The following is a 21086-nucleotide window of genomic DNA, read 5'->3' as shown; positions in this document are numbered from 1 at the left end:
AGTATATGGCAATGTGTACTACTGATATATATAGCACACAGATTAAGATCCTTTGGAACAATTATGCACAAGACACGCAATATTGGATTTATACACTGCATTCTAGGATGTGACTGATTTGGAAAAAAATGTTGGACGAGGCATGTTTGGTGAAGGAGCCAGGAAAGTATATAACATACAGTAAACATCCATCTGGCTCAAGGGGTAACTGAAGCATGTGCAGCATTGGCAGTGGTGCCTCAAAGGTGGTAGACTTATAGGACTATACAAGATTAGTACCATCCAGCATCAGGATATAGCTGTAGGATTTTACAAACTATGCCTCTTTCTAACTTTAGGAATTGATGCTTTTCCCAGTCCATCTTAATATTACTGCTTTAATCACAGATTAGATAAAAAGGACAACATGCACAACCTCCAACTAAAATCCTGTCGTAGCCTAGACAGTGAAGCGGTGTGACATCAGAAAACTTTAAAATTGCAGCTCTTTTTGGATCCCCCAAAGTGTATCTGCACTCTTCTTCAAACAGGCCTCTTCCTCAGGAGTCAGAATCACCTTCACAAGGTGTGAGATTCCATTCTGTCCCAAGATGCAAGGAACACTAAGAAAGACATCATCCTTTATTCCATAGAAACCCTTAATCGTGATGGAAATCGGGTGTACCTGCCTAAGATTCTTCATTATACTCTCTGCCAAATCTGCCACAGAGAGACCAAAGGCCCAGGATGTGTAGCCTTTCAGTTTGATCACCTCATAAGCACTCTTGACCACCTGCTTGTGAACCTCTTTCCACTGTTCTTTATCTGTATCAGTCCCTAACTCTGGGTGCAGAATCCTCAGGGAGATACCAGCAACATTCACCCCACTCCATACAGACACACTGGACTATCCATGCTCCCCAAGGACCCACCCATGACAGCTTGATGGGTGGACTCCCAGCCTTTCCTCCATCAGGGAACGGAATTGGGCTGAATCCAGATTGCAGCCACTTCCAATAACACGGCTTTTGGGAAAGCCACTTATCTTCCAAGCCACACAAGTCAAGATATCCACTGGATTTAAAACAATAAGGAACTTGCAGTTGGGCTGTATTTTACAATATTAGAAATAATGAATGTAAAGATGTTTACATTACACTGGACCAAATTGAGAGAGCTTTCTCCTTCTTGCTGATGTGCCCCAGCTGCAATCATGACCAGCTTGGAATTTGCAGTTACATTATAGTCTTTGCCAGAGACCATCTTTGGTTTTCTTAGGAAAAGTCTGCCATATTGGAGATTCATCATCTTTCCCTTTAATTTGTTCTCCATGACATCAACAAGAGCAAGTTCATCTGCCAAGTCCTTCGTTAAGATACAGATGGCACAGGCCATGTGAACAGCACCAACCTCAACAACGGTAATCACATTCTGGGGGGTCTGTTCTTCCTTTAGAAGATTATGAATCAGCTGATCCTTGAGAATTGCCATATTGGACTTAGAACCAAAAGGAATCGGGAATGCACATTGGGTGGCCATCGGGGGCATGCAGCAAGGAGATTTGGACTTGGTGGCAGCGGCTCCAGCTATTGTGTTGTTTTAAGCCACAAGTTCTTCACAATATGTTACAGGATCAACAGAAAAGTAATCACATATGGTAGGCATTGAAGAAATATAAACTTTCAATTTTCCCTTTACGACTGTTCAGATGTTTCTTTTCTCAACCCCTAGAGAGCAGACATCATACATTTATTTGCAATGACCAGAGCCATGCCAGGCATACACGAGGTGGTCTAGAATAGATGAAAAAACAAACTAATGAATATGGGTGTCTTAGTAACTAGCATTGGTTGTGTTCCTAAGGTGTGATAATGTGGCAGGCTGAATAATGGCCTCCATACATGTTCATGTCCTAATCCTCAGAACTGGTGGGTGTGTTACCTTATAGGCAAAGGGAATTTGCACCTGTGATCAAATTAAGGTTTTTGAGATAGCATGATGGTTAATTTTATGTGTCAACTGACAGGGTCAAGTGATACTCAGGTAACTGGTAAAACATTTCTGAGTATGTTTGTGAGGGTCTTTCTGGAAGGGATGAGCACTGAATCAACAGACTGAGTAAAGAAACTCTGCCTTCACCAATGTGTGTGGGCACCAAACAATCTGCTGAGGGTCAGGTAGAACAAAAAAAGTGGAGGAAGAATGAATTTGCTCTCTCTCCTTGAGCTGGAACATCCGTCTTCTGCCGTTGGACATTGAAGCTCTTGGTTCTCGGGCCTTTGGATTCCAGGACTTGCTGAAAGTTACACCATCAACTTCCCTGGATGGGGATGGTCCCAGTAGTATAAGTCCTGGAGCCAATTCCCATAATAAACCTCCCTTTCTATCTCTCTATATATCATATTGGTTCTGTTTATCTGGAGAACTTTGACTAGTACACACAGTATTAGTTTTCTGTTGCTGTGTAGCAATGTTACCGCAAATTTAGCAGCTTAAAAGAGCACACATTTACGAACTATCCTGGATTATCTGGGTTGACCTAATGTAATCTTAAGTGTTTTTATAAAGGGACACAGAAGACTCAGAGTTACAAAAGTGATGTGATGATGGAAGGAGGGTTTTTTTTTTTTTTTTTTTTTTTTTTTTTTTTGAGACGGAGTCTCGCGCTGTCGCCCAGGCTGGAGTGCAGTGGCGCGATCTCGGCTCACTGCAAGCTCCGCCTCCCGGGTTCACGCCATTCTCCTGCCTCAGCCTCCTGAGTAGCTGGGACTACAGGCGCCCACCACCGCGCCCGGCTAATTTTTTGTATTTTTAGTAGAGACGGGGTTTCACTGTGGTCTCGATCTCCTGACCTTGTGATCCGCCCGCCTCGGCCTCCCAAAGTGCTGGGATTACAGGCGTGAGCCACCGCGCCCGGCCGGAAGGAGGGTTTTGAAAAAGCTACACTGCTGGCTTTGAAGATGAAGGAAGGGGCCATGAGCCAGGGAATAAAAAATGGAATTTAGAAGCTGCAAAAGATAAGAAAATAATTCTGCCTTAGAGTCTCCCCAGGAGTAACCAGCCCTGCCAATGCTCAACTTTAGCCCAGTGAGACTGATTTCAGAATTCTGAACTCTAGGACTGCAAGCAAGTAAATATGTGTTGTTTTACGCCACTAAGCTTGTGGTACTCTGTGACAACATTTATAGAAAACTAATACAGCTGAGTATAGGAGAATGGTTTCCTTCCCACTGGCTGAGTGTACATCTGAAAGGTGGTGTATTTTGCCCATTTTCAGAGAGAGAAACTAAGACTGTATTATCTATGTATGACTGTGTAACAATGTTATTATAAACTTAGCAGCTTAAACCACTTCACGTTTATTATCTCATAATTCTGTGGGTCAGGAGTCTGGGCACAGAATGGCTGGGTCCTTTGCTCTATGCCTTCACAAAGCTGCAATCAAGATATTGGCTGGGGCTGTGATCTCATCTGAGGTTTGACTGGAGGCTGTGCTCATAGGTTTTGGCAGTTCCTTGCAGGCTGCTGAACTGAGGGCCTCACTATCTTTTTTGGATGGAGGCTGGAGCTGCCCTCAGTTCACTGCCATGTGGCCCTCTCCATAGGGCATCTTAAAACATGGCAGCTTGCTTCTTCACACCCAGCAAGAGAGGTTACAATCTTTCGTATCATAATAATGTGCATCTCGTCACAAATCACAGGCCCCACTGACACTCAAGGGCAGGGGATAACACAAGAGTATAAATGTGTTAGTTGCTTCCACACTGCTACAAAGATACTACCTGTGACTGGGTAATTTATAAACAAAAGAGGCTTAATTGACTCACCGTTCCACATGGCTGGGGAGGTCTCAGGAAACTTACAATCATGGAGGAAGGTGAAGGTGAAACAAGGACTTTCTTCACATGGTAGCAGGAGAGAGAGTGAGAGAGGGGGGAAATGCCACAGACTTTTAAACCATCAGATCTTATGAGAACCCACTCACTATCACGAGAACAGGAAGGGGGAAATCCACCCCCATGATCCAATTACCTCCCACCAGGCCCCTCCCCCGACACCTGGGGATTACAATTCAACATCAGATTTGGGTGGCGACACAGGGCCAAACTATATCAATAAACATCAGCTTATGGGGCCTCCCCAGAGGCTGTCGACCATAATGACCCAGAGAAGGTCATTATGAGTTGGAAGAGTTGGAAGCAGGAAGTTAGTGGCCCTCAAAGGGAGGCAGTGTGATAAGGCAGTCAAGAATATTTGCCCAAGGAGACTGTGTTATATCAAATTCCAACTATGGCACTTCTTCACCTTGAGAACATTACTTATTCTGAGCCTCAGTTTCCTCATCTGTAAAATGGGAATGATAGAGCACAGGCCTCGTAGGACAGCTCTGAGGTTACTAGTTGATCTGAATATAAAGGACTCTGCTCCTTGGAGGCCCTGAATCAATGCCACTCATGTTCACTATGTTTCCTCCAAATTGGTTTGTTTTGCATGGTAGGGTGTCTGTAGTTGTAGATTCTTGAAAGCAGTTTGACTGGCAGCAGAGGGTTCTCTTGTCTCCCAGTATCCATCAATCCAATTTCCCTTTGATGATGGGATCCACCAGTTTGGGTTGGGTTCGTGGCCATCTAGCTGAAACCACTTTTCTTAACACCCCTTGCAGCAAGGGGTGTGACCAAATTTTGATAACAAAATTTTGTGTACAAATTTTGGTCAACGGGGTGTGAGCAGAGCCCATAAAAGGAGCACTCTTCCTCTTCTCTCTTCCTGCAGGCAGGAATGTGACAAGAGCATTGTTTGACACCAGTCATGGTGACGGCTGAGAACGAGCTAGAGTGCCCTGCTTCCCAGCTCCTCACCAGCCCTGGGCCATCTACGGAGACTCTACACAAGTGAAAAATAAACTCTTTCCTTTTGAAGTCACTGTACTCAAGGTTGCTTGTTAAAACAGCCTCATCTGGTTCTTATTTAATACATGGTTGTTCACTGGCTTTAGCTGTGAAGAACAATCACATGCAGCCAGATGGAATAGTTCCTGCTTTAGAATCATGTGTGAATCCTGCCTGAGCCTGGATTCCCCAAAAGCAGAGCCTGAGACAGAAGCTTTTGTTTGAGGACTGTTTGACAGTGTGGTCCCAGGATCAGGTATGGGACAACAAGTGAGGCTTGGGTGAAGGAGTGTCTTGGCTCCACCTTCTGTGACTTCCTGATCTCCTTCAATGATTCCATGAGAATCATCTCAGAGCAATCATTAAAGGTAGAGAGAGTGCAGCAATTTTCCACTGACTTGAAGTCCCTGTTGGTTAAGGTTTATCCTATTTGATGTTTATTCCTCACAGTTCTGAAGAGTGCATGTGCCCAGCCCAAGGAGGCTTCCTGCGGCATCCTAAGCCCAGTATTGATAAACATTGGGTGAGATGCTGTCAGGTCACCATTGCAGGAAGCTGGGCAGAGCCTGTGAACACCTGGCCACCACAGCTGGGGCTGTGATCATAGATAAATGAGGCCAAGAGGATCTAAGGTGGTACACAGGAGAGGGCCCTGGGAGTCATCAGAAGTGGTGAGTCAATGAGCCAAAAGCCCGTTCTTCCACCATGCTCGCTTTCCCCTGAACTCAAGCTGTCAGCAAGGCTGTATTCCCCCAATCCTGAAGGCTCTAGGGGAGGATCCTTACTGCCTCTTCCAGCTTTTGGTGGCTCTAGGTGTTCCATGGCCTGAGGCTGCAGCATTCCAATCTCTGCCTCCATAACCATATGGCCTCCGCTGTCTGTGTCTCTCTCAATGTGGCTTCTCTTTTTCTCTCTCTTCTGAGGATTTGTCATTGGACTAGGGACCTACCCTAATCCAGCATGAACTCACTTTGAGACTCTTACCTTAATTACATCTGCAAATACCCTAATTCCAAATAAGTTCACATTCTGAGGTTCTGGGTGGAAATTTCCTTTGGAGGCCACCACATTCAACCCACTACATACACATTTAAAAACCATCTGGAGGTTTTCCGTTTTCTGTTTTAAGGGTCTGAAACCCAACTCGTTTACATAAGACAAAAGCTGACATGAGACTGGGAAGGATGGGAGTGGACCTGACCTCAGACATGGTCAGGCAACCTCTTTTTCTGTTTCTCTCCACTGCCTTCCTCTATGCCTTGGCCCCATCTTCTCCCTCTGACAGTGAGCCTTGTCCAAGCAGGAGGAGAAGCAGAGTCACAGGCCACTCCCAGCTCCAGCCAAGCCAGACAGGAGAGAGTTCCTCTTATGGTGACTATATATGAAGTCCCAGGCAAGGACTCTCTTGGCCCAGCTTGGGTCACCCTCCTGAAAGGAGGGGCATGCAGGGACACTGGGGGCAGCAGGTGCCCACAACCTATCAGCTTAGTGCTTGAGATGCCCAGTGTTCATCTCCTGACTCTCCCACTGCACCTAACAGTGTTCTTCCCAAATCCTTCACGCTGTCTCCCCACTGTGCCTGGCACACACTGTTTTCTCTGTGTGAGCAGTCTTCCTGGGGAAGTTTTACTGCCCTGCACCCTGCACACAGCCCCCAGCCCTGGCTGAGCTGAGTCTGTCCTCAGTGCTCTCTTGACCTGCTTTGTTTCCAGCAATCACCAAGCTTAACACGTGTGTCCCAATGATTTAGTGTCTCCCTCACTGCCCCTGAGCTCACTGAGCCCAGGCACCAGGTCGCATCATCCTCGCGAGCAGGAGCTTAGGGAATGTGCACTGAATGAATGGATGCATGAGTGAAGGAACTCTTGGGCAAGCTGGGAGATGAGTCATGGCTGGAGGTGTGGTGGGCGGTTCTGGGAGACTCTATTAGTTTCCTGTGGCTACTGTAACAAATGACCAAAAGCTGGTGGCTTCCAACAATAGGAATTTATTTGCTCAAAGTTCTGGAAGCCAGAAGTCTGAAGTCAAGGTGCCTTCAGGGTTAGTTCCTTCCTGGAGACCCTGACGGAAAAATCGTCCCATGCCTCTCTCCTGGCTTCCAGTGGTCATCAGTGATCCTTGGTACTTTCTGGCTCATAAACTCTCTCCAGTCTCCACTCCATCTCACATGGCCTCCTCTCTGTGCTTTCGCATGGCCTGCCTATAACAACATCAGCCATTGGTTTCAAGGCCCACCTGAATTCAGTGTGGCTTCACGTTAATTTAAGTAATTACATCACGAAGACTCTATTTCCAAATATGGTCATATTCTGAGGCTCCAGGTGGACACAAATTTTGGGGGGCATTATTCAAAACAGTATAGAGAACTTCTGTACATGTTTCAAAACGTTGTCTGAGACCTGAGAGCCCACCTTCCCCTGCTTTCTCCTGCTTCCTGGGGTCACCTCCCAAACAAACTACCCACACCCAAGCTCTGTCTCAGGCTGTGCTTTGGGGGGCACCAAAACTAAGACAGGGGTAGAATGCATACCAACTTCAGATGTCTTTTTAGTACTGGCTGTTGGGGCCTCCTTGTTCCCCACCCTGCAGCTGAGTCACCACCAACACCCACAGATCAGAGACTCTATGATTACAGTTAAATTCAACTGGGGACTCAGTATGTACAATCACTATTGTCCCCACTTTACAGGCAAGGATACTGTGGACCCAATCCATTCTATCACTTGTCCAAGGCCACACAGCCAAGGAGTGACAGAACCAGGTTGAATCCAAGCCATTCACCTGCCCAGCATAGGCTCCTGCCCTCCGTGTCTCCAGGGACCCCATTGAGCACCTGATTCCCTGTGTCCTTGGGCCAGCCACGTGACCCCTTGACCTGCTGCATGTGGCCGTTCATCCCTGCCTTGAATTTTGCAGATGTCATGGCTGAAGACCGGGATTCTTGCTGACATCCACAACAGGAGAGGCTCAAGAAGGAAATTCGTGAGTTGTTTCCTTTTCACGCTTTTTTTGCAATTATAATTTTTATTTACTTATTTAATTGACAAATAATAGTCATGTATTTATGGGGTATGATGTGATGTTTTGATATATGCATACATTGTAGAAAGATTAAATCAAGCTAAGTAACATATCCATCACCTCACTTATTTATTCTTTTCTCACGATGAAAAAGTTTAAAATCTACTCTTTTAGTAATTGTAAAATATACAATACATTATTACTAATTGTAGTCACCATGTTATGTGACAGATCACAAAAACCAACTCCTCCTAAGGGAAACTTTGTATGTTTTGACCTACATCTCTCTTTTCCCCGTTCTTGACTCCCTCTCCAGCCTCTGGTAACCACTGTTCCACTCTGTTTCTATGAAGTCACCTTTTTTAGATTCTGCAGGTAAGTGAGCCCATACAGTATTTGTCTCTGTGTCTGGCTTATTTCACTGAGCAGAATGTCTTCCATTCTTATCCATGTACCTCCATGCAAACAACAGGGTTTCCTTCTCTTTTTAAGTCTGAATAGGATTCCACGGAGCATATATGCCACATTTTCTGTATGTATTTATTAATTAATGGACACTTTAGTTACTTCCATATCTTCGTTGTTGTGAATAATACCACAGGTGAACAGATACCTCTTTGACATATTGATTTTAATTCCCTTGGATATGTACTCATTATTAGTCCGTTTTCATACGATATAAAAAACTGCCTGAGACTGGGTAATTTATAAGGGAAAGAGGTTTAATTAACTGACAGTTCAACATGGCTGGGGAGGCCTCAGGAAGCTTACAAGCGGAAGCAATGTGTCTTCTCCACAAGGTGGCAGGAAGGAGAAGTGCTGAGTGAAGGGAAAGGAGCCCCTTATAAAACCATCAGATGTTTTAAGAACTCACTCACAATCATGAGAAAAGCATGGGAGAAACTGCCTCCATGATTCAGTTACATCCACCTGGTCTCTCCATTGACTCATGGGGAATTTGAGATATGGGTGTAGACACAAAGATTTGGGTGTGGACACAAGATGAGATTTGGGTGTGGACACAAAGCCTAACCATATCAGCTCAGCAGTGGGATTGCTGGATCCTGTGGTAGTTCTATTTTTCAGTTTTCTGAGGCACTTCTATACTGTTTGCTGTAATGGCTGTACTAATTAAATTCCCAACAGTGTGCAAGGGTTTCCTTTTCTCTCCACCTTCACCAACACTTGTTGCCTTTTGTCTTCTTGATAATGGCCTTCACACTTTTTTTTAATAAGGTAAATGATGGGTTTGAAAAAATGTTCTTGCCCTGATGAAGACCCTTTGTACCCAGAGCATGGCATAGGTAAAGGATGAAATCTCAAATTATAGGCATGGGCACCCCTCCCCTCTGCCCTATGCCTTCTCAGGATTCTCACTTTCTCTGGCATCTCTTGAGCTCTTGTTTTGCTGACCATGGTGAGGGGTAGAGAGGATGAGAAAAGAAGGAAAGACAGGAGGACTGATTAGGGGTTGGGGTATGGGGAAGGGGAAGGCAGAGAGAAGGAGATAATACCAATTATCATTGGACTTTGGGGACAGAGACAGCAAAGAGCATATCTTATTCTATTTGTGCAACAAACTCCCCTATCACTATTCTTTCAGAACCTCCTTTAGAAGAGGTTGACATTGCTGGCCAGTGGATTGAAGCCAGATTTCTGCTTCTCTTGGTGATGACATGATGCTGAGAAGGTCCTGCATGAATTAAGACACAATATGCTGCAAACATCAGAAGGCTCATTCAAGGTGGCGTAATCTGGAAGGGTGGAACATATTGGCTCAAACACTGGGAAAGCTCATAGGTAGAGCAGGCTTCTGGGTTGCTTGGTCCACATATCATCAGATGGAAGCTTAGTTTCTCTATGATCCTCTTGGTTCTGCCAGTCTCTAGGTATCATTCATCAGTTTTGCTCTCAAGCTGGCTTTGGGGCTCCCAGAGCTACATGCTTTCGCCTTCACTAGAGAAGAGAACAGGATTCTCTTCCATTAGCCACCAAACAGAAGTTCCAAGCTTTATTCAGAATGGACTAACCCAGGTCACCCACCCATAGCCAGTAAGCATGACTTGTAGGTGGTGGGAATTCTTCGATTGGCTCAGTCTAATCAGGGTCTACCCTCAGACCTGGGTAGAATGGAGTGAGTCTTTATCAAACTACACAACTGCTATGCAGTGAGGTTTGAAAAATTGGCCATTTATGGCTGCCTGAGCCCATATGGCACCTTTATGTGTATTAGGAAAATGTGCCACAATTTGTCCTTTACTTTGAGATGTTCCAGCATACCCTAGATCAGTAAACCTCTCAAAACTTCACCTTTATGGCAGTTCCCACCCGTTGAAGCCCATACATCTTAAGGAGGAGTCAGTATGGTGGACCAATATGATATTCTGGGTTGTGCCTAGACGGTCCAGGGTCCTTCAGCCTTTCTGTTGCAATAGAAAGTAGGACAAAATGAGACTACTCATGCAACAGGGAAAAGTTGTGAATGTGTACTGATGCCCATGCCTTGTGAATGCATGCTGTTTCTAGTACCTTTCCTAATGGATATAAAAATAATTAAATAATTAAAAAATGCATTCTGCACATTAATAGCACATTAATAGCCACATACCACATTAGAAGTTGCATTAAATTTCTCTAGTAAAGATACAATGTCTGGCACTGTGGCTGCAGTTGGGTCATTAATTGGTTAAATTTGTCATAACCCACTGCTCTCTGCCATGATTCATCCAATTTTTCCAGAGGTTGGGCTGCTGAATTAAGTGAGGATATGATAACCATCTGTTGTTTACTCTTAACATTTTTGAGGGTGGTACTAATCTCACAAAATGTGAAATTGACTTTGATTTATCAGCTACACCAAAGGCAGAGTTGTTTCGAAGACTTTCCCTACTATAATGGTGTCCTCCCGGATTTTCCTACTACGAAAACTTTTACTCCACAGGTAAAGGAACTAGTATGAGAGTTCTGGCAAATTGTCTATTCTGAATATACTTTGGGAACTGGAGAAATGACCCAGTGGACATACTATGATATGAACCTGAGCCCCTGAGTCCATTATACCTGACTCTCAACTGCTTCTACCCTCATGGGGGAACCAGGATGGCCCTTTGGCATTTTTCAGTGTCACCTTAGAACAGGTATCAAACAGTTCTCAAAAGACTTGGGCATTTCCTTTCCTTGGTGTATGATTAGCCAAAATAATGTCCAGAGGCTCTTTTTGGGAAGATATCAGTGAATCATTTCTGTATACTCTTCAGTGTTACATGGTCTCTCATCATGGAAACAGGACTCTTTTTCAATGAACAAATTCTAGAGAATCCATTTTTAAAAATGGGCAAAGGACTATGACTTTCTGTTGGGGTGGCTGGAATCAGATTTCTGCTCATTTATTTATTTTTGTTGAAACATAGTAGATCTGCATATTTCATGATGCATATAATTTAATACATTCATATAATTTATAAAGATCTAATCAATGTAATTAGAATATCCATCACCTTAAATATTTGTCTTTTCTTTATGCTAGAAACATTTGAACTATTCTCTTCTAGCTGTTTTGAAATATGCAATAGATTATTGTTAACTGTGATCACTCTATTGATCCATCAAACACTACGTCATATTTCCTCTGTCAAACTGTATATTTGTACCCACTAATCAGCCTCTCTTCATCCTCCTTTCCCCACTACCCTTCCTGGCCTCTGGTAACCACCAATCTACTCTCTGTCTTCATAAGAGCCACTTTTTTTTAGCTCCCACATATGAATGAGAACTTGTAATATCTGTCTTTCTGTGCTTGGCTTATTTCACTTAACATAATGAACTCCAGTTTCATTCAAGTTGCTGGAAAAGACAAGATTTCATTCTGTCTTATGACTGAATAATATTCCATTGTGTATATGTGCCACACTTTCTTTGTCCATTCATCTGCTCGTGATCACTGAGGCTGACTCCATATTTCAGCTACAGTGAATAGGGCTGCAATAAACATGGGAGTGCAGGTATCTCTTCAATATATTGATTTTCTTTCTTTTGAATATATACCCAGTAGTAGAATTGCTGGGTCATATGGTAGTTCTATTTTTATCTTTTTAAAGAGTCTCCATATAGTTTCCCATAGTGGCTATACTAATTTGCATTGCTACAGTAGTATATGAGGGTTTCCCTTTTCCTACATCCTCACCGTCATCTGTCTTTGATGACAAATGATAAAAGCCATTTTAACTAGAGTGATATCTCATTGTGGTTTTGAGTTGCATTTCTCTGATTATTAAGAATATTTAGTACTTCTTAATATACATGTTGGCCGTTTGTATGTCTTCTTTGGAGCAATGTCTGTTCAGATCTTTTGCCCATTTTAAATCAGATTAATATTATTATTATCATCATTATTATTCTTTGCTGTTGCATTGCTTCTGCTTTTTATATATTCTGGTTATTAATCCCTTGTCATATAGATTGTTTGCAAATATTTTCTCTCATCCAGTAGGCTGTCCCTTCACTTTGTTGATTGTTTCCTTAACCGTGCAGAAGCTTTTTCGCTTGATGTAATCCTATTTGTCTATTTTTGTTTTGGTTGCTTGTACTTTCAAGGTCTTACACAAAAAATCTTTACCCAGACCAAAGTACTGGACTATTTTTCCTATGTTTTCTTCTAGTAGTTTCATAGTTTCAGGTCTTAGATTTAAGCCTTTAACTCATTTTGACTTGATTATTCTTCTGCATATAGTTATCCAGTTGTCTCAGCACTATTTATTGAAGAAACTGCCCTTTCCCCATTTTATGTTCTTGGCACGTTTGTCAAAAATGTGTTGGCTGTAAGTACATGGACTTATATCTGGCTTCTCTATTCTGTTAACTGACATTTGCAGAACATTTCACCCAACTGCTACAGAATACACATTATTTCCATCAGCACATGGAACATTCTTCAGAAAAGAACATATGAGAGACCACAAAAGAAGTCATCAAATTTCTAAAAAGTAGAAATTATATCAAGTATTTTCTCTGACCACAGTGGAATAAAACTAAACAAGAGGAACTTCAGAAAATACACAAACACATGGAAATTAAGCTACATGCTCCTAAACTACAAGGTGTCAATAAAGAAATTAAGAATGAGATTTAAAAACTTCTTGAAATAAATGAAAATGGAAATACAACATGCCAAAATCTACGTGAGAGAGCAAAAGAAATACTAAGAGGAAGTTTACAGCAATAAATCCCTACATCAGAAAAGTAGAAAGATTTTAAATAAACAACCTAACAGTACGTCTGAAGGAACTAGAAATGCAGGAATAAACCAAACCCAAAATTGGTAGAAGGAAAGAAGGAATAAAGATCAGAGCAGATATAAATGCAATTGAAACTAAAAATATACACAAGATCAATAAACAGAAAGTTGGTTTTTTTTGAAAAAATAAACAAAATCAATAAACCTTTAGTTATACTAGGAGAAAATAAAAAGAAGACCCCACTAAATAAAATCAGAAACAAAAAGGGAGGCATAACAACTGAGACTAGAGAAATACAAAGAATCATTAGAGACGATTACAGACAACTATATGCCAACCAACTGGAAAATCTAGAAGAAATGGATAACTTCCTGGGTACGTACAACCTACCAAGTCTGAACCAAGAAGAAATAGAAAGCCACAACAAACTGATAACTGTAACAGGATAAAAACTGAAGTCAAAAACTTTCTCATCAAAGAAAAGCCCAGGACCTGACAGTTTCACTGCCAAATTCTACCAAATATTTAAAAAAGAACTAATGTCAATTCTATTCAAACTCTCCCGAAAAAAATTGAAGAGGAGGGAATACCTCCCAACTCTTTCTGCAAGGCCAGTATAGCCCTGATACCCAAACCAGACAGGAACATAACGAAACAAGAAAACCACAGGCCAATATCTCTGATGAATACAGATGAAAAAATCCTCAATAAAATACTAGCAAACCGAATTCAATAACACATTAAAAATATTTTTTATCATGATCAAGTGGGATTCATCCCAGGAATGCAAGGATTGTTCAACATATGCAAATCGATAAACATGATACATCACATTAACAGAATCAAGAACAAAAAACAAATGATCATTTCAATAGATGCTGAAAAATCATTTGATAAAATTCAACATTGCTTTATGATAAAAACCCTCAACAAATTTGGCATAGAAGGAATATACCTCAAAATAATAAGGGCATGTATGACAAACCCACAGCTAACATATTACTGAACGGGGAAAAATTGAAAGCCCGTCTTCTAAGATCTGAAACAAAACCAGGATGCCCACTTTCACCACTTTTATTCAATATAATACTAGAAGTCCAGACAGAGCAATTAGGCAAAGGAAAGAAATACAGGGCATGTGGAATTGAAAGGAAGAAATCGGATTAGCCTTGTTCACCGATGATATAATCTTATATTTAGAAAAACCTGAAGACTCCATCAAAAAAAGGTTACATCTATTAAACAAATTCAGTAAAATTGCAGGATACAAAATCAACACACAAAAGTAAGTAGCATTTATATATGCCAACAGCTAACAATCTGAAAAAGAAACCAAGCAAGTAATCCCATTTACCATAGCTACAAAAGTTATAAAATACCTAGGAGTCAACTTAACCAAAGTAGTGAAAGATCTATGCAACAGAAACCACAAAACCCTGATAAAGGAAATTGAAGAGGACACCACAAATATGGAAAGATAGTCTATTCTCGTGGATTGAAAGAACTGATATTGTTAAAATGACAATGCTACTCAAAGGAATTTACAGATTCAATGCAATCACTATCAAAATACCAAAGACATTGTTCACAGAAATAGAAAAAAACATCTTAACATTTCCATGGAAACACAAAAAACCCAGAATAGTCAGAGCAATCCTGAAGTAAAAGAACAAAGCTGAAATTAGCCAGATGTGGTGGTGTACACCTGTAATCCCCACTACTCAGGAGGCTGAGGCAGGAGAATCACTTGAACCCAGGAGGTGGAGGTTGCAGTGAACTGAGATCATGCCACTGCACTCCAGCCTGGGTGACAGAGTGAAACTCTGTCTCAAAAAAAAAAAAAAAAAAAAAAAAAAAAAACAAACAAAACTAAAAGTATCACACTACCTGACTTCAAAATATACTACAAAGCTGTAGTTACCAAATCAGCCTGGTACTGGCATGAAGACAGACACATAGACTAAGTCTCATTCATTCTTGTTCTCTTTTGATTATACATTGTGATACCTTTTCTTGGTTTTCTAGCTATCTTACCTTAGGAATGCCATATTCTATTAACTACGTCTAAGGTATTTGTGGATTAGGGGCCCCTGGTTGCTTATTTAGGGTAATTATCCTGACAATTAAGTGCTGCCCCTCTACTCTGCTATTCTGGGATGTTATCCTCATTGCTACTGAGTAGCCCAATTTATCATAGCATCTCTCACCATTGGCCCAGATTACAGAGGACAGTCACTAGGAGCTTAATGTTACTTCTGCTGCTCTTCCCAGAGCATTTAATGCAGTCTTAGTAAATGCAGCATCCTTCAAAGGCTTCCTGGAGAACAGAGTAAAGCCAATAGGTTTTCTGGTTTGATATACATATCCATAAGGCAAGGACACTTTTGTTAATTTTTTGATCCCTTCTTCTAGAACATCCTATCGCAGTTCTGGCATCTCTAGTTCATACTATTAGGTCCATCACTTTTCCTGAGCACCTAAAAACAGCATGTTAGAAACTTCTCCTGGGTCGCTTGCCAAGATATTAAATGCTATAAAATGAGAGAGTGTCCCATGCCCATAAAATCTCCTGTACTCAGCTTTATATTCCAGCTTTTCAATCCAGCACCTCCAGGGTCTCCTCCTGAGAAGATGTTCAAATTACTACTGGTATATGTTAGCCAGTCTGGAAACTTTATTGGGACCTATTATCCTGATCACCCCTTAGAATACTTACCACTTCCCCACCTGGGTCATGCTGAGATTTGAGCCTAACTATTAGTCCGATGGCTAGAAGAGGAAACGAGGAAGATTCTGAGGAGGGCAAGTGCTTTCGTGTAGGGCATCCACCTCACCAGACCCATGTACAGTCTTCAAGCTATGGACCCCCATTAACTTCCAACAAGGGGGATAGGCCACTCTGCAGGGTCAGAGGGCTCAAGGGAATTTCAAAGTGCTCAGTTACATCTATGCAAATATCTCTAATCCAGGTCTCAAGATTCTACTCTGTGCTTCTGTACCTCCATGGCACAGAAGACTCACCTAGGCTGAGCACTCAACCTTCCTTTAAGTTCTGCTATCTTCCAATTAAGTCCTATGCCTGGTCTCCAGCTCAGTCCAACTCCAGGTGCAGAGAAAAAAGTCACTGAAACCTTGCCAAATAGATCTTCTGATTCTCACACTCATCTTTTAATTGGTGATTTATCAATCTGAGCCTGTGGTTTTCTACCTTCCATTCATCTATGGCAGGGGTCCCCAATCCCTGGGCTGTGGACTGGTGCGAATTCATGACCTGTTAGGAACTGGGCTACACAGCTGGTGAGTGAGCGAGCATTACTGCCTGAGCTCCCCCTCCTGTCAGATCCACAGCGGCATCCGATTCTCATAGGAGCACGAACCCTACTGTGAACTGTGCATGTGAGGGATCTAGGTTGAGCATTCTAGAATCTGACTAACGACAGATGATCTAAAGTGGAACAGTTTCATCCCAAAACCATCCCCTGCCACCACAGTCCATGGAAACATTGTCTTCTACGAAACTGGTCGCTGGTGACAAAAAGATTGGGAACCTCTGATCTATGGTGTTTAGCAACAGCCTCTCAGTTCCACAGATCTTATCATTACTGTTTCTCCTATATCTCTTATTTTAGTCAGTTGGGGCTGTTGTAACAAAAATGCCATCTACTGGGTGGCTTAAACAACAGAAATCTGGCTGGGTGCAGTGGCTCATGCCTGTAGTTCCAGCACTTTGGGAGGCTGAGGCAGGTGGATCATCTGAGGCCAGGAGTTCGAGACCAACCTGGCCAACATGGTGAAACCCCATGTCTACTAAAAACACAAAAATTAGCTGGGCATGGTGGTTCACTCGGGAGGCTGAGGCTGGAGAATCGCTTGAACTCAGGAAGTGGAGGTTTCAGTGAACCAAGATCACACCAATGCACTCCAGCCTAGTTAAAATTTAGACTAGTTAGGAGAAAGAAAGAAAAAAAAAAGCCAGAAATCTATTTCTCACAGTTATAGAGGCTGGGAAGTCCAAGATCAAGATGCCAGCTGATTTGGTTCCTGGTGAGGGCTCTCCTCCTGATCTGGGGACAGATGCCCTCTGACTGTGTCCTTACAAGGCAGACAGAGATCATTTCCCTCATATTTCTTTTTTATAAGGGCACTAATCCCATCAAGACTGCCCCACCCTCATGACATCATCTAAACCTAAGTATCTCCCAAAGGCCCTATCTCCTAATATTAACCCCCTGGGGATTCAGTCTTCAATGTATGAATTTGAATTCATACAAACATTTAGCCCATAGCACCTCTCAAACTTCAGAAACATTGCACAGGCGAGTGAGTCACCCTTTCACCTATATAGTGCCCCAATGAACACAGGTGAGACTCTTAGCAATCACATTGTTACGGCATGCTAGGGATGCCCCTGTTACCAGTGATGGGGTCCTCATGGCCATCAGGCTGGCGAGGGATCCAACTCCAGATTCCTGTCCTTAGGGTCTGTTTCCTAGCTCTGCTCTAGTACCACGTGTGCTGAGTTGGGGTCCCCAGTATAGGAGCCCGGGACAAGGGATCTGGTGCAATTGAGCTATTGAAGGAATACTTTCTGAGAAACTGGGAAGACAGCGAGAGAAGCAGGACAGGGTAGGGGAGCAGCTTGGCAAAGACATGGGTTCAACTGAAGTCTGGCCTTCCCTGCATCCCATGGGGAGCCCTGGGGTGTCTCATTTCGAGGCAAGGTGGAGAAAGCTTTGTATACACATTAGTCAGAAATTGGCTCAGGCAGACCCTGGCCAGCTTGGGGACAGGGTGTAGCTCCTCAAATATATTCCAAAAGGCCAAGGACCATTCTCCAGAGAGGAGGACAGCTGAGAGACATTAGCGGTGTGGGCAGGGTGGGGTGGCCACCTTGGTGAGTGGGGTCTGGATGAGCAGCCTCAGCATTTCTTACTGTTTATCTTTGGACAAGTATTATTTGGTTTTTTCATCTTTTACAGTCAGTGTCTTCATTAGCACCTTTGATTTTAGTCCCAGAAACCCTAAAATGATGTGAAATGAAATCCAGTGATGAGCAGAAAAGTAGGAGGAAAGCTGAAAGAGGAATTGAGCTGGGTTCATAAAAATGCTTTCACTCTAAAGTTGTTTCTACTTGTTAACTAAAAGTCACTTTTATTCCTCGGCACTTTACTGTTTGCAAAGCACTCTCAAATCTTTTTGACTCGGGGATGATCAGCACAGCAACCGTGTATGCGGGGTGTGTGTGTGTGTGTGTGTGTGTGTGTGTGTGTGTGTGTGTGTGTGCAGCATCTCACTGTTCCCAGAGGAGTGAAGTGACTATCCCAAGGACAAGGGGCAAAGCCAGAGAGAGAAGCCAGGACCCAGGACCTCCCACCACCTTCCATCAGAGTTAGCCAAGTCCATCCACGTCTACGTGTTCACTTAAGCACTATCACTCGGTCTCAAACACGTCCTTCTTCCTTCACTCAGAGGAAAATACAGGCTACTATGGGATACGATGTTCTTGAGCTATAACCTCATGTTTTAGGGTTACGATGTGAATATTTCCAAGCTTTTAAAGTTAGCCACCTAAGTTCATTCTTCTCTCTGTAAACGTGAAAGCGCCATGTGGTCTGCTTAGCTGCCTTTCTATCCACCCACCCCTTTCTGGGTTTAAATCAAGGTTTGCTTCTCTCTCCACTTGAGAAACGGGCTGGATGTTTTGACCAGTGAAAACATTTGGTTCCGTTACCAGCTGACAGCTGTTTGGCAGCACCAGGTGAGGTGATGGACTTCGCACACAGTAGGCAGGTTTCTCAAAGTTCTCAGGTTGGAGCAGAGCAAGGTGGCATGTCCAAGAAGCTGTCTCCCGGCCGCTTTATTATGCGCAGCTGCAAATCACTACAGTATGCCGTGGACGTTTTCCACTCTGCAAACTCAGCTTGTGACCGTGTTTTTCCCCCTCCAGATGATAGACGACTACAGACTTTCATATCCAGGCCAGCAATCCTTCCTCCCTTCCTGGCTGCAGAATTCCTCCACTCTAGGGACCTCCCTTTCCACAATCTGACCACGTCTTGAAGGTTCTTTCTGATTATCCTCCCAGAAACGTCTGTTCTTGAAGCCTGCACCTCTGAAATTCAAGCATCTCCACAGTCACTGTCTCAACAGTTCGCTTAAATTCTCTTCCTTGCCCTCAGCATAATCATTTTTCCAGGCTATATATTTATGCCATGTCTGCTTCCCTTACTTAGAGGCAAGCTGTATGAGGGGAGGAACTGGGCCTGTCTTGCTCACTGAGGGCCCTGACACAGACTAGGTGCTCAGTAAATACTTACTGAAGGCAGGCCTCAAGCTTTGCATGTCTTACCCCCCGAAACCTGCCCCACCCCTGCCAGGAAATGAGGAGGCAGGCTGGGAGATTAGATGATCCTCCCAGAGTTGCAGAGCTGATTCTACCTCATTCCTCCCAGAATTCCACAGAAGAGGGGTTCATAGCCCCTGTCAGGCTCTGCCTCTAGTGGGCTGTTATCTCCTCCTGGGAACACCCACTCTGTACCAAGAGTAAACCCAAACAATGAGCAGACGTCAGCCAGATAGAGGTTTGTGGATGTTTTATTTATTTATTTTTAAAGACAGGGTCTCACTCTGTTACCCAGGCTGGAGTGTCCTGGCATAATCATAGCTCACTGCAACCTCCAACTCCTGGGCTCAAGCAATCTTCTATCCCAGCCTCCTGAGTAGCTGGGACTACAAACATAACACCACCATAACCAGACATTTTAATACTTTTTAGTAGAGACAAGGTCTCACTATGTTGCCCAGGCTGATCTTGAACTCCTGGCCTCTAGCACTTCTCCCATCATGACCTCCTAAAGTGTTGGGATTGTGAATGTGAGCCACTGTGCCTGGCCTCATGGATGCTTTATGATGGACAGAATGTCAATAGAGAAAAGTGAGGCAGGACTGGGACAATGTTAGAGCGAACACTACACCCACACTGCATCATCTCAGCATGATGCCCGGTGAAAACAACAGGGCACTGTGATTCAGTGGACATGAGCAGAACACCCATGAAGGGAAACCAGATCCCTGGCCCATGGAAGAAAAGCTAGTTCTAGACCTCATCTGCTAGTACTGGTGTGGCGTATATTGCATAGGAGAAGAGGGTAGTGTTAGAATTGAATGTGTGTGTCTCCCCCAAATTCATATGTTGAAACCCTAGCCCACAAAGTAATGGTGTTAGGAGGTGATTAGGTGTTGAGGCTGGTGCTTTCAGGATTGGGATTGGTGCCTTTATAAGAAGAGACCAGAGAGCCAGCGAGCTCTCTTTTCACCATGTGAGGATTCACAGAGAAGTTGGTGTGTGCAACCCAGAAGAGGGCCTTCGCCAGCACCCAACCATGCCCACACTTGGATCTCGGCCTGCCAGGCCCCAGAATCGTGAACAATGAACGTCTGCTATTTATAGGCCAGCTCTAAGGTACTTTGCTTAGCAGCCTGAACAGACTAAGGTGGATAGAGACCTATGTTTGTTTGAACACACACTAGGTACCATCTTCCCATGGCATATTCCATATTGATTTCTTCATCACCCTGTCTATTTATCATCTAACAACCCATCAGCAACTTCATCCTCAGATGATCCAAAGTGACTTGTCACGTTCAAAATCCAATTTGGTTAAAAACAAAGCGGAGAGAAAAATTCAGGTCAAAGACGCAACGAGGGTGAGGAAAACCAAAGGCAAGCCAGAGTGAAATTGGGGTGTGAAATTTTGACAATGAGGTCAGGAGACTTGGTAGAGGTGGGTCATAGATTTTGTGCTGACCTCTCCAGCAGCCAGTGCTGAGAGCCATGTGATCAGGCACGTGATTGTGTCTCCAAAGTAGCACTAAACCGGTTGCTCAGAAGCCCATATGTTGCTAAGAGTAGCAAGATGATTTCTGGTACTAAAGCTGAACCTGGCTGGGCACAGTAGCTCAT

At 43.3% G+C, this 21086-nt stretch overlaps 1 pseudogene; it reads right to left on the bottom strand.

Moving 5' to 3' along the window:
- Nucleotides 1–472: 472 nt before the first annotated feature.
- On the bottom strand, nucleotides 473–1489 carry LOC112625055 (annotated as a pseudogene).
- Nucleotides 1490–21086: the final 19597 nt, after the last annotated feature.

Source organism: Theropithecus gelada, chromosome 5 (genome assembly GCF_003255815.1).
Source record: "Theropithecus gelada isolate Dixy chromosome 5, Tgel_1.0, whole genome shotgun sequence".
In the NCBI taxonomy this organism is placed as follows: domain Eukaryota; kingdom Metazoa; phylum Chordata; class Mammalia; order Primates; family Cercopithecidae; genus Theropithecus; species Theropithecus gelada.
Note: the sequence above shows the minus strand (reverse complement) of the source record. Positions and strands in the feature narration are given on the sequence as shown.